This window comes from Oreochromis aureus, linkage group 10 (genome assembly GCF_013358895.1).
Source record: "Oreochromis aureus strain Israel breed Guangdong linkage group 10, ZZ_aureus, whole genome shotgun sequence".
NCBI lineage: Eukaryota > Metazoa > Chordata > Actinopteri > Cichliformes > Cichlidae > Oreochromis > Oreochromis aureus.
In genome coordinates, this window is record NC_052951.1 from 26,040,067 (window position 1) to 26,053,834 (window position 13,768).

A 13,768-nucleotide genomic window follows, 5' to 3' on the forward strand; every position below is an offset into this window, starting at 1 on the left:
TTTTTTTTTTTTTTTTTTGTCTGTCCCATTTGGTTCTTAAGCCGTCAGAATTGTTGTCTGAAGACCAACAAGGATACCAAATGGATTTATTTTGCCAAATGGATCATCATGGCATTGCCGTATTGGTCCATTTGATCAAACTTTGTTGTTATTATTTATTTTATTTTCAGTTGTTACAGATGGGACAGACATGACTGGGGGATAGGAAAGGGAGAAAGAAAGAGAGGAAGGAAAAGAAAAACAGAAGGAAAAGGGACAGTGAGAAAGGGCACTTACAATGACAAAGAGAAAAAAAAAAAAAAAAAAAAATCTCCTGGATCACCTGTTGAGAGAAAAGAAGAGAAGACAAGCAAAAAAAAACCAAACAAAAACAAAGCAACATACTAAACACAACACCATCACGTTAATCTAGCTGAGTGTGAACAGCAGTAAATACTAAATATTGAAAGTTGTTGTGCAGCACGCAGGACAGACAGCGCACAATGTGCTTTGAAGTAGCAGCTAAGAAAGGTGTAGTTTATGTCTACGAACAGTGAACACCCGTGTGCACACCTGTGTGGATCAACGCGCTTGTATACAAAAGGTTTTCCCATGTAACGGTCTGCTAGAGAGGTGTGGAGGCCCATAGCCCCGTCCCCCAGGGCATGAAGCAGGCATGGAGGAGATCCAGGCTCCAGACATCCAGAGGACCCAGAGTGCGAGAGCCCAAGGAGTACCACGGAGGGGCATCCGTGCCACCTTCCTGGGAAGGGCTGAGGAGATCCCCAGGCGAGGGGTCACCCAGTGCCACGGAGCAGAAGCCAGAGGGGCTGCACCGGCGTGCCCGCCGGCTCTGCCGGCAGCCAGCTGTGCCAGAGTGAACCGAGTTGCAGGCCCGAGGCCGGAGGCCCGAGGGCCCCTTTGCCCGGAAGAGGCCTGACCGAGCGACAGGCATCGGGCCCCGCCAAGTAGCCACCGGGAGTGAGCGGTGCATACCTGAGCGCCCAGCCCGGACACCAAGAACCACCAATGCACCAACCCCTGAGGGCATCAGTTACCAGCAGGGAGTGTGGTGAGGGGAGATAGCCTCCACACTTGGAGGGCCTGGGAGTACCCAGGGAGGTGGAGTCTAAGACCCGACCTGACATATAGACACAGACAAACAGGCACACACAGACATAAACATGCTTTCCCACCCTCATGCACACATATACAAACACTCAGCACTCACCCAACGTAGGGATAGACATACATAGACATGTACACACAATCATACTCCCCAAACATACTCTATGCCCTGGGTCCAGGTACCCTCGCCCCCAGAGGGGGAAACGGCACCCAGACCCAAGAGATGTGACCCTTTCCCCCGGGGTGGAGGCAAGCAGACCGCCCCAGGCTCCGCAGCAGCAGGGATGCCAATCGGACAGCCAACACCTCCTCCCAGCCCCCGCCCGATGGCTAGTAGAGAACGGGGTGTGTGAAGACCCCATACCTCCCTCCTCCCGCTCATGTGTAGTGTTGCTGCGTGTTGTTCTAAAGTGCATTTAAAACAAGGAGGGCATGGTGCTGCTGCCAGAGAGCAGCAGGTGTTAGCACGGCCCCTCCCGAGAACCCTCAATGTCTACATGGATTTAAAATTGAGAGGTGGGCACCGGCGCCAGAGGTAGGGTTGAATACACAGACCGTCCTCTGGACGCCGTTAACGTGATCACCCTCAAGGCCCTATATATATATATATATATATATATATATATATATATATATATATATATATATATATATATATATACATGTGTGTGTGTGTTATGAGAGTGTGAATAATGTGGATGTCTAAGTTGTGAAATAAAATTGAGGCACAGGTGGCCAGAAGGGGACAGAGGGGGGGAATGCCTCCCTGCACCCTGGTGACACACCTGCACCCCAAGGCCCTACCTGTGTGGGTGGGTGTGGTGGAGGCGGGAAGAGGGAGGCAGCCGGGATGGGGAGGAAAAGAAGGAAGGGCAAGATGCCCCTCCTTAGGGCCAGCTCCCGGCTGACCCCAGTAGGCACCCCGTCCCCTAGTACCCACCAAGGCAAGGGAGCCCAGGCCCATCCCGATCGGGGCCCACGGCAGCAGCACCGCTAAGCCCCACAGGACCTGGGAAGCCCACCCCACCCCACCGCAGAGGAAACTATACCCACCCCAACATTCAATCATCTCCAGACTACACAAGACAACAGACACCCAGGTTAGGTTTATTCTCCACCTCTCCTGTGTCTCTCCCCACCTGCAGAGTGGACTTCTGCAAGGATGGAACAACCTCCCTGCCAGTTGAAGAGTCCCCAGTTAGGTCGATGCACCAGAGGCACCCTGCGCCAGGGCTGAGCCCCGTGCACCCACTGCCCACAACCTCGGCGACACACCGACGAGGACCGAAGCCCCAAGGCCCAGCCAGAGCCCCATCACGGAGACGAAGCACCCCGAACCCCAAGCCCCCGCCTGCCCCGGATCCACTCAGGGGCAGCCAGGCTACCAGGCCAGTAACCCACGTCCGCCAGTACAGATCATCCCCAGCCCCGCTGCACGCAGCCACGAGGAGAACACGCTCTAAGAGCGACCAGAGCCACTCACCAGGTTATGACCACAACCCCGGGTTGTGCCCTCCAGGATAACGTCTCTAGGGGTTCTCCTGGCGCCCTAAGCCCATCCCAACCTCCACATCAACCACAATAGCGAAGGCAGGACCAAACCATGACCCCCACCCCACTAGGTGATGAAGCCGATCAAAGGAGCCCAAAGGGATTGATCAAATGTGGTGGCAGAGGCTGTATCAAGACTAATGTGATCTATTAGATGGTTTTATATTGATTAGAATTAAGATTATTTTTATTTTTCCAGTTAAGGAGGACCGTTTTCTTGGCAATGCATAGGGCTGTAAAAACAATGTGGGCTGTGTTTATTTCTGCAGTGACCTCATCCAAGTTGCTCAGCAAGCACACTAAAGGGGAGGCTGGAATGTTACATTTCAGACACTTTGATAAGTCTTCACAAATCTCACGCCAAAACTTCTGCACTGGTGGACAGAACCAAAGGGCGTGGATGTAATTGTCTGGTGTATTGCCTTGACAGTGTGAGCAGTTGTTGGAAGATGTAAAGCCCATCTTGAACATCCGATGACCTGTATAGTGCACTCTATGTAGTATTTTGTATTGTATTAATTGCAGACTGGGATTTTTAATCAATTTAAAGGTTTTAAGCATACCTGAGACCAGAAGTTTTGGTCTAAGCTTACTGATAAATCTGCTTCCCACTTTGCAATAGGAAGGGATATTGATTCATCTATTTTAGAAAGTGTTCTGTATATTTTAGATAATAATTTGGGGATTTAAGAGTAAGAAAGTGTACCGCACTTGGTGGTGTTTGTAATTCAGCTTGACTGAGGTTAAATCTCTTTTTACTATGGATTTAATTTGTTGATATTCTAAAATCTTTTCTTGTTGATCCCATATTGTGTAACTAGTCTGTCAAATGGAATAAATTCTGTTCCTCTAATATATGTTCTAAGTATTTAATTCCTTTACAACTCCATTCTGGAAAATTAATCATATTATTGTTTTGTAATATGTCAGGGTTATTCCAGATAGGTGTACGTTTGCATGGGATTAATGAAGACTCAGTCAGCTTCAGAAATTCCCACCATGCTGTCAGAGAGGAGCTGATGTTGATGCTTTTAAAGCATTCATGTCTTTTGATGTTTGAGCTGATAAATAGTAGGTCTGAAATTTCTAGATTATTACATAGTGCCTGTTCTACATCTAGCCAGGGCTCATCTAAGAAGCTGTGTTTAAACCATCTAGAGATGAACTGAAGCCTGTTGGCTAAAAATAGTGATTAAAGTTAGGCAGATCTAATCCTCCTTTATCCTTGGTCCTTTGTAATGTTTTTAAGCTGATACGTGGGGGTTTGTCTTTCCAAAGGAATTTAGAAATACATGAGTCTAGAGATCTGAACCAATCTTGTGATGGCTTATTTGGGATCATTGAAAACAAATAGTTTATTTTTGGCAAGACCATCATTTTTATAGCGGCAACCCTTCCCATGAGTGATATGGGTAAAGATTTCCATCTAGCCAGATCGCTTTCTACTGTCTTTAAAAGCGGGATGTGGTTTAATTTAGTTAATTCTGAAAGCTTAGGAGAGACATTAATACCTAAATATTTTATATTTCCAGATTGCAGTGGTGTAGGAGAAGAATTATGGAAGGAGCAATTAATCGGAAGAACTGTAGATTTTGACCAGTTGATTGAATAATCTGAGACTCTTGAAAAGAATTTATCAATTCAATCACCCCAGAGATATTGGTTTGTGAGTTTTGGAGAAAAAGTAACACATCATCTGCATAAAGGCTGATTTTATGTTCTACATTCTTGCATTTTATGCCCTTAATTACTGAATTCTGTCTAATTGCTGCTGCTAGTGGCTCAATAAAAATTGCAAACAGTGAAGGGGAGAGTGGGCATCCCTGCCTGGTGCCCCTCAGGAGACAGAAGCTGGAGGATGTTTGATCATTTGTTCTGACACAAGCTGTTGGGGAATTATATAATATTTTTAACCAGTTTATGAAAGAGGTTCCAAAACCAAATTTGTGTAAAGTTGCAAATAGAAATTTCCAGTTAACTCTGTCAAATGCTTTTTCTGCATCAAGAGACAATATTATGGTTTCAATGTTTTTGCTGCATGAGTAGTCTGTTAAATTAAGTAATCTACGTGTATTTGTTGATGAGTGCCTACCTTTTATGAAGCCAGTTTGGTCAGGATGAATTAAGAGGGGTTATTTTCTCTAATCTCTTTGAGAGAGCTTTGCAGATTATTTTAAGGTCTACATTTATAAGGGATATTGGACGATAGCTTGAGGGATATACAGGGTCTTTGCCTGGTTTTAGTAAGAGACTGATATTTGCAGAGTTCATATTTGGTGGTAGTCTGCCATTTTCTTTGATTTCCTGCAACATTCTGTGAAAAACTGGTGCTAGAATCGTCCAGAATTCTTTGTAGAATTCTGCAGGAAAGCCGTCTGGACCTGGAGCCTTATTATTGGGCATACTTATCAGGGCTTCCTGGAGTTCACCTGGCATCAGTGGTGAATCCAGTGCCATTGCTTGGGTGTCTAATAATTTTGGAAGAGTTATGTTGTCCAGAAACTGATCAATTTCGTTTTTAGATGGGTTTATTTGTGGTGTATATAAAGTTTCATAGAAATCCCTAAAAATTTTGTTTATTTTTTAAGATCATATATTGTATTCCCAGATAAATCTTTAACAGCACATATAGTTGTTTTTTCTTTATTGATTTTTAACTGGTTAGCAAGAAATTGTCCAGATTTGTTACCGTGTTCATAATTTTGCAGGCGAAGTCTTTGTACTAAGAATTTAGTCTTTTTATTAATAATTTCATTTAATTCTAGTTTTGTTTTGCGTAAATTGTTTAATATTTCTTGATCTTGGTGTGATACATAGGCTTTTTCTAAGGATTTTATGTTTTTTCCAGTTCTTGAATATTTTTGTTTTCTTCTTTCTTCTTATGTGATGAGAAAGAAATTATTTTACCTCTCATCACGGCTTTCCTGCTTCCCAGAGGACAGATGCTGATGTTCCAGGAATGTCATTAAAGTCTAAATATGAAGTCCATTCTTTTTAAAGTATTTGATAAACTCTTCATCTTTGAGCAGCGATGTATTAAATCTCCAGTTTTTACTTGGTGTGGTATTATTCTTCTGCATTAGTGTTAAAGATACAGGAGCATGATCGCTGACAGCTATAGGATGAATCTCAGTGTCTGAAATGTCACTCAGCAGTGAGCTGCTGACCAAAAAAAAAAAAATCCAGATGAGAGTAGGAGTGATGAACATGTGAGAAGAAAGAATATTCCTTACTGTTAGGGTGGAGGGAGCGCCATGCATCGCAAAGACCAAAGTCGCTCATATACTGTTTGATTATATTTGTGGACTGCCAATTACGCTGAGTTCCTGTTGTATTTAGCCTATCCATTTCTTCATTTAGTCCCAGGTTGAGGTCTCCCCCAAGAACAATTGTGCAATCTAAGTGTTCGGAGAGTGCACTAAAAAAACCGTGGAAGAATGAGGGGTCATCAACATTCGGACCATATATACTTACAATACCTAGCTTTTGGTTAAGTATAGATAGTTTGACTATTAGGAATCTGCCCTCTGGATCTATAACTGTATCGAGTACTGTGAAATTAATATTTTTATGTATTAGAATTGCTACTCCTCTTTGTCTAGAATTATAACAGGCTGAGAACACATTAGGAAACTCAGGTGTATAAAGTTTATTCAGACCTGTGACAGGCATGTGGGTTTCTTGTAATAAAACAACGTCTGCCTGTAGTTTTTTAAGTTGGTTAAGTATTTTTAACCTTTTTTCCCTAGAGCCAGCTCCATGCACATTCCATGAGACAAACCTTAGCGTGCCCATAGTTGTGTGTTTGTGGCTAATGACATATGCTGTGTGTCTTGCTTAGACGGGTGAGGAAAATGGAAACACATCTTTTTTTTTTTTTTTTTTTTTTGTAAATAGAGAGAAGAAAATGCGCAGCGTGAAGCTCCATAGGTCTGACTATGTGTGTGCATAATAACTAAAATGAGCAAATGTGTGCGTGTGTGTCCTATATCTGTGTGCACTGTGTGGCTGTTGTAAATGTGTTGCCTTTAAACGCATGTGTGTGCGTGATCGTGCAGAGTGAGCATGTAGAAATAGACAGTGTCCTTTGTGGATGGATAGGGAAACAGGTGATCGACATAGTGAAAGAAAAGAGAAGCAAGGAAACCAAAGAGCAAGGTGAGCGACAAAGAGAGAGAGGAAAAAGAAATAAGAACGGAAACATTCCAATTAAAGCATTGGCGGAGAGTGACGGTAACGTTATACTAAATTAGCAAACTGATATTACATAGTTAAGCAAAAGTTAATACAAGAGAGTGTGAGTGAAGAGAATAGCGCAGCGGATTCTTATCTGGTGTGCGGTCAATACAGCCATGGAGTGATGCGGGTCGCGTGTAGAGCTGTCCGTCCACGTAGAGCCGGTCCACGGCGATGACAGCCCGGAGCCTTTCTGAATAAAACTACGTCGGACTGGGAACAGGACCCTGCGTCGTTCCAGAATCTCTCTCTGGGAACTGGTCGTTCACGCTGAAGTCCGTTCCTTTCAGCTCTCTGCCGCGACTCTTCACCTGCTCCTTCTGCTTAAAGTGGCCGAATTTGGCCACAATAGGACATGGTCTCCGCTTCCTGTCTTCGAGCCCGATGCGATGCACTCTTTCAAACCCTATGTTTTTCACCGTGTCCTCCGGCAGCTTCAGGTGGATTTTAATGAAGCTTCTCACGGTCGTTTTCGGGTCCTCTCCGGCAGACTCTGGAATACCAGAAAACACAAGATTATCTCTCATGCTACGGGCTTGTAAATCCATAACGGTCTCTTTTTTTTTTTATTTTCTAAGTTTAATTGGGTCACATTTTCGGTTAGAGATTTGACCGAGTCCCGTAGGCGTGGCGTTTTCTGCAGCAAGTGTTTCCACCTGCTTCTGGCTGAACTCCAGGGATTCTTTTAGAGATTGAAATTCCCGGTGTAAGATCTCCACCAGGGACAGCCTCGCATCAAAACTGGACAATCGCTTATCGATTGACTCCAGGATGTCGACGATATCTTTGCCGGCAGGCGATGTTGTGCCGGGGAGTCTGCGGGCGATATCTTTTAGATGATGGCGTCTCAGTTTTGGCCGGGAAGACATGCTCTGGGCCTTCTTCATTACTAAATCTTCAAGCACCGGTCGAAGTATTCTTGGAGAGCGTCTAAACTCTCCTCGTTGTTCTCCAGGGTGTTAGAGATGATAGGGCAGATGTTGTTAGTTATATGACAGTTGGTTAGTTTATTTGACAATACTGAAGATTAAAGAAACTTTGTTAAATTCTAGGCTACCATTCGTTTGTTTTGTTTTTTTCCGCCAAATCTCCGGCGTCTGACGTCACCTACAACATGGGTCCTTACCTTACCGCCGTCACCTTACCTTACCGCCGTCACCGCCGTCACCTTACCTTACCGCCGTCACCTCTAGTATCTAGTATCAATTTCTCAAAATTGCTCCCTGTACTCCCCTGGGTCTGAACGCAGCCCAAGAGTTGGAAAAAGGAAGGATACTCATGTTGATGTGAAATATGTTCGGTGCCTCAGGCATGAAGGAACATGTAGAATCAGAGAGGTACAGTTAGTTTTGTTATGTTCAAGTCCTTGAAACATGGAATTCTTGCAAAACACAGACTCTGTTAGGTACCATGTATCCGATGGTCCAACAAACCAGACACGGTGCGTGTGATCCCTTCGATAGCTCAGTTGGTAGAGCGGAGGACTGTAGGTGTATGGGAACAGGAATCCTTAGGTCGCTGGTTCAACTCCGCTCGGAGGAGATTTTACAATACCTTCTGTCTGTACTGATTGAACCCAGCTAAAAACAAAACTTAATCGCAATGGCGTTTACTACCATTTCATAGTATCGCTATACTCCTTTGAGCGATCAGTTGGAAACGTAAAGACTTCTCTGTGTGTTGGAAGAAGACATGTTTCCTCCCACTTTACTCTAGTTTTCAGTCAGAAAGTAGGGCCAAGTCCTTAGGTCCAAAAAGACTGATCTACATTAAAGGTCACTGACATTAACCCCCCCCCCTCCTACCCTCATGTATACATTTGAGGGACACTGTAGGTGTATGGGAAATATCAAAACAGCTTCCTGTACTCCCTTTGACTTGATAAAGTGAAGGCTTCTAAGTCAGTAGCTATAGGTGCGCTTACAGTGTAACACACAGCGAACATAAGACATGTTCCAGACAGGTTAGGACAATTTTCAGAGAAAAAGTTTGGTGCAATCCCATGGTCCAACAGGGTTGGATCTACCAACATTAAGGTAAGTGACATTCAAAAAAAAGCACAGTCCTATGCTCTAGTATCAATTTCTCAAAATTGCTCCCTGTACTCCCCTGGGTCTGAACGCAGCCCAAGAGTTGGAAAAAGGAAGGATACTCATGTTGATGTGAAATATGTTCGATGCCTCAGGCATGAAGGAACATGTAGAATCAGAGAGGTACAGTTAGTTTTGTTATGTTCAAGTCCTTGAAACATGGAATTCTTGCAAAACACAGACTCTGTTAGGTACCATGTATCCGATGGTCCAACAAACCAGACACGGTGCGTGTGATCCCTTCGATAGCTCAGTTGGTACAGCGGAGGACTGTAGGTGTATGGGAACAGGAATCCTTAGGTCGCTGGTTCAACTCCGGCTCGGAGGAGATTTTACAATACCTTCTGTCTGTACTGATTGAACCCAGCTAAAAACAAAACTTAATCGCAATGGCGTTTACTACCATTTCATAGTATCGCTATACTCCTTTGAGTGATCAGTTGGAAAAGCAAAGACTTCTCTGTGTGTTGGAAGAAGACATCTTTCCTCCCACTTTACTCTAGTTTTCAGTCAGAAAGTAGGGCCAAGTCCTTAGGTCCAAAAAGACTGATCTACATTAAAGGTCACTGACATTACCCCCTACCCTCATGTATACATTTGAGGGACACTGTAGGTGTATGGGAAATATCAAAACAGCTTCCTGTACTCCCTTTGACTTGATAAAGTGAAGGCTTCAAAGTCAGTAGCTATAGGTGCGCTTACAGTGTAACACACAGCGAACATAAGACATGTTCCAGACAGGTTAGGACAATTTTCAGAGAAAAAGTTTGGTGCAATCCCATGGTCCAACAGGGTTGGATCTACCAACATTAAGGTAAGTGACATTCAAAAAAAGCACAGTCCTATGCTCTAGTATCAATTTCTCAAAATTGCTCCCTGTACTCCCCTGGGTCTGAACGCAGCCCAAGAGTTGGAAAAAGGAAGGATACTCATGTTGATGTGAAATATGTTCGGTGCCTCAGGCATGAAGGAACATGTAGAATCAGAGAGGTACAGTTAGTTTTGTTATGTTCAAGTCCTTGAAACATGGAATTCTTGCAAAACACAGACTCTGTTAGGTACCATGTATCCGATGGTCCAACAAACCAGACACGGTGCGTGTGATCCCTTCGATAGCTCAGTTGGTAGAGCGGAGGACTGTAGGTGTATGGGAACAGGAATCCTTAGGTCGCTGGTTCAACTCCGGCTCGGACAGTGGTTCCCAAACTTTTTTTGCTGGGCCCCCCTTGTTTAACAAGAAAAATGTTCGCGCCCCCACCCCCAGCTGCGCGTGCCGCCAAGACGCACACGCACGCCACACGCACAAACACATCCTTCAACCACACACACCCATATTTTGCTCCATTGCGGTTTATTTCACACCTCAAACATTTATTAAACAATTAAGCAAATACAAATAATCTGCAATAAATTACAGGTAGTAAGAAAATAAAAACCAACTCTTTTACGCTCAGTCCGCACCTACACGGGTATTTTTGAAGCGCGCAGCTGTTTCGGGCACATGTAAACGGCGTGATCGAATCACCGAGAACGGAGATTTTTTAAAACTCTTTTTTTTGCGTTTACGTGTGGACAAGGAATACAGAGTTTGTCACATAACGTCAAAGGTATGTGCCTTTTTCACGTCCCACTGTGCACCACGTTATTGTTTACATGAGATGAATTGCAGAATGGCAGATAGAGAGAAAATACTGTTACTGTTAATCTGACTATCTGCAGGTTTTACAGGCTTACATATACAGGCCATTACTGTCCCTGCATTTAGAAAGGCAGAGGCATCACGGTGTAATTATTTTACATGTAGTTGTTTTTTTTCCTGTGTAATAATGTTCAACATTGCTATCAATACATTTTTCAAAAAAAACCCTCAACAAAATGGGTTCAAAAACATAAACAACTGTGGGATACTGTTTGTCCGTGATTTGAACAGCCCAGCGCTGCTCCCGATGCAGGGAAAACTAATTCTGCAGGGAGACCTACCTCAGCACTTGTGCAGGTGAAGCCAAAGGGAAGATATGCTTCACCATATTTTCTAGTCTTTGGCTTAGAATGAAGTTGGTTTGGAAACATATTCAGCGATGCTTCATCTCCTGCTTTGCGTTTGTGTGGGCGCCCCGTGCTAGCAGTGTCCAAGCGTTGTTTTTGTTTTTGTTTTTTTCCCCTTTTCATGCCGCGCCCCCCCTGCAATAGCTCTGCGCCCCCCCTAGGGGGCGGGCCCCACACTTTGGGAACCACTGGGCTCGGAGGAGATTTTACAATACCTTCTGTCTGTACTGATTGAACCCAGCTAAAAACAAAACTTAATCGCAATGGCGTTTACTACCATTTCATAGTATCGCTATACTCCTTTGAGTGATCAGTTGGAAAAGCAAAGACTTCTCTGTGTGTTGGAAGAAGACATGTTTCCTCCCACTTTACTCTAGTTTTCAGTCAGAAAGTAGGGCCAAGTCCTTAGGTCCAAAAGACTGATCTACATTAAAGGTCACTGACATTAACCCCTCCCCTCCTACCCTCATGTATACATTTGAGGGACACTGTAGGTGTATGGGAAATATCAAAACAGCTTCCTGTACTCCCTTTGACTTGATAAAGTGAAGGCTTCAAAGTCAGTAGCTATAGGTGCGCTTACAGTGTAACACACAGCGAACATAAGACATGTTCCAGACAGGTTAGGACAATTTTCAGAGAAAAAGTTTGGTGCAATCCCATGGTCCAACAGGGTTGGATCTACCAACATTAAGGTAAGTGACATTCAAAAAAAGCACAGTCCTATGCTCTAGTATCAATTTCTCAAAATTGCTCCCTGTACTCCCCTGGGTCTGAACGCAGCCCAAGAGTTGGAAAAAGGAAGGATACTCATGTTGATGTGAAATATGTTCGGTGCCTCAGGCATGAAGGAACATTGAGGGGTCTGAAAAATGCTTTTGCCATGATGTAATCTGTAATTTCCACAAAGTATGCTGATCAGTGTAATTTTCAATGATTGAACTGTAGTAGAGACGAGCAAACATATTGGTAGATCTGAGAAGAGAGAACTTTTGTTATGAAAATGATTTTAATCTTTTACACATGATTGCATTTGAGCTTATTAAAGAGCTGTGGCTCCTGGTCAAGTGAAGGTCAGAAACTCTTGGCAGGCGTTAAGGATCAGCCAATACACGGTGAGGAGGACAGGAGCTCTGAAAGGAATGGCAACACACCTGCTTACATGACATACGCCTGGAGTGATTTTTTATCTTTTATTACTTATATCCTTTAGAGTTAAGATTTAAGTTTTTATCATTTACACCTTATATCCTTTTGAGTAAGTCTTAAGTTTCAGTTATGTTCAGTTTGAGTAAGTTTCCTTCATGGTTTGAGTGTGACATTTAGCCTAGAAATCACACAGAGTTCAGCTGTGTATGTGCACAGGCCTTATGTCTGGCTAAGACGAGAGGTGTGAGGTTAGCTGGGGTGCAGACGAGGTCATGACACATACATAGCCTACACAGCAGGCACCCACATACACTCACACACACACATACACACCATAATAGATCTATTTTGGTAGGTAAGAAGTGAAGATGTGTTTTTGCTGCGATTGCAGAATTGTGCCGAGGTACTTACAGGAAGTGCACCTGATCTACGGGAAGATAAGGAGGCGTACGTGGGGCGACACCGGGATGGAGATGAGACGTAATGTTCTTTAAACTATGTTAAAGTTAGCAGGAACATTTTGTGGTTTAAGTGATGTAAGCTGTACTTTGTCTATTTTTGCAAAAGAGGGGGCTTTGTTGTTGTATCCATATAAAACCTTTGTCTAATCATTGTGAGTTCAGTTCGATCGCTGACTTTGCCCAGCTTCGGACTCCACGCGTGTTATCAATAAATCTTTGCTTTGATCACATCTTCTGGACCAGAGTTGTTATTTGCTTGTGAGCCCTCCGTACTCGTTTTCTCCAACTTTTGAACCTTAACAACATGTAGAATCAGAGAGGTACAGTTAGTTTTGTTATGTTCAAGTCCTTGAAACATGGAATTCTTGCAAAACACAGACTCTGTTAGGTACCATGTATCCGATGGTCCAACAAACCAGACACGGTGCGTGTGATCCCTTCGATAGCTCAGTTGGTAGAGCGGAGGAGTATCAAAACAGCTTCCTGTACTCCCTTTGACTTGATAAAGTGAAGGCTTCAAAGTCAGTAGCTATAGGTGCGCTTACAGTGTAACACACAGCGAACATAAGACATGTTCCAGACAGGTTAGGACAATTTTCAGAGAAAAAGTTTGGTGCAATCCCATGGTCCAACAGGGTTGGATCTACCAACATTAAGGTAAGTGACATTCAAAAAAAGCACAGTCCTATGCTCTAGTATCAATTTCTCAAAATTGCTCCCTGTACTCCCCTGGGTCTGAACGCAGCCCAAGAGTTGGAAAAAGGAAGGATACTCATGTTGATGTGAAATATGTTCGGTGCCTCAGGCATGAAGGAACATGTAGAATCAGAGAGGTACAGTTAGTTTTGTTATGTTCAAGTCCTTGAAACATGGAATTCTTGCAAAACACAGACTCTGTTAGGTACCATGTATCCGATGGTCCAACAAACCAGACACGGTGCGTGTGATCCCTTCGATAGCTCAGTTGGTAGAGCGGAGGACTGTAGGTGTATGGGAACAGGAATCCTTAGGTCGCTGGTTCAACTCCGGCTCGGAGGAGATTTTACAATACCTTCTGTCTGTACTGATTGAACCCAGCTAAAAACAAAACTTAATCGCAATGGCGTTTACTACCATTTCATAGTATCG

At 43.8% G+C, this 13,768-nt stretch overlaps 4 non-coding genes across 4 annotated transcripts; all 4 read left to right on the forward strand.

Moving 5' to 3' along the window:
• Positions 1-8,347: 8,347 nt before the first annotated feature.
• On the forward strand, positions 8,348-8,435 carry trnay-gua. The gene is given in 2 exon segments: positions 8,348-8,384; positions 8,401-8,435. It is a non-coding gene; the product is annotated as a tRNA-Tyr (tRNA).
• Positions 8,436-9,223: 788 nt separating this feature from the next.
• Positions 9,224-9,312, forward strand: trnay-gua. The gene is given in 2 exon segments: positions 9,224-9,260; positions 9,277-9,312. It is a non-coding gene; the product is annotated as a tRNA-Tyr (tRNA).
• Positions 9,313-10,090: 778 nt separating this feature from the next.
• Positions 10,091-10,183, forward strand: trnay-gua. Its single transcript is given in 2 exon segments — positions 10,091-10,127; positions 10,144-10,183. It is a non-coding gene; the product is annotated as a tRNA-Tyr (tRNA).
• A 3,406-nt stretch (positions 10,184-13,589) lies between these two features.
• trnay-gua lies at positions 13,590-13,678 on the forward strand. Its single transcript is given in 2 exon segments — positions 13,590-13,626; positions 13,643-13,678. It is a non-coding gene; the product is annotated as a tRNA-Tyr (tRNA).
• The last annotated feature ends 90 nt before the right edge of the window (positions 13,679-13,768 follow it).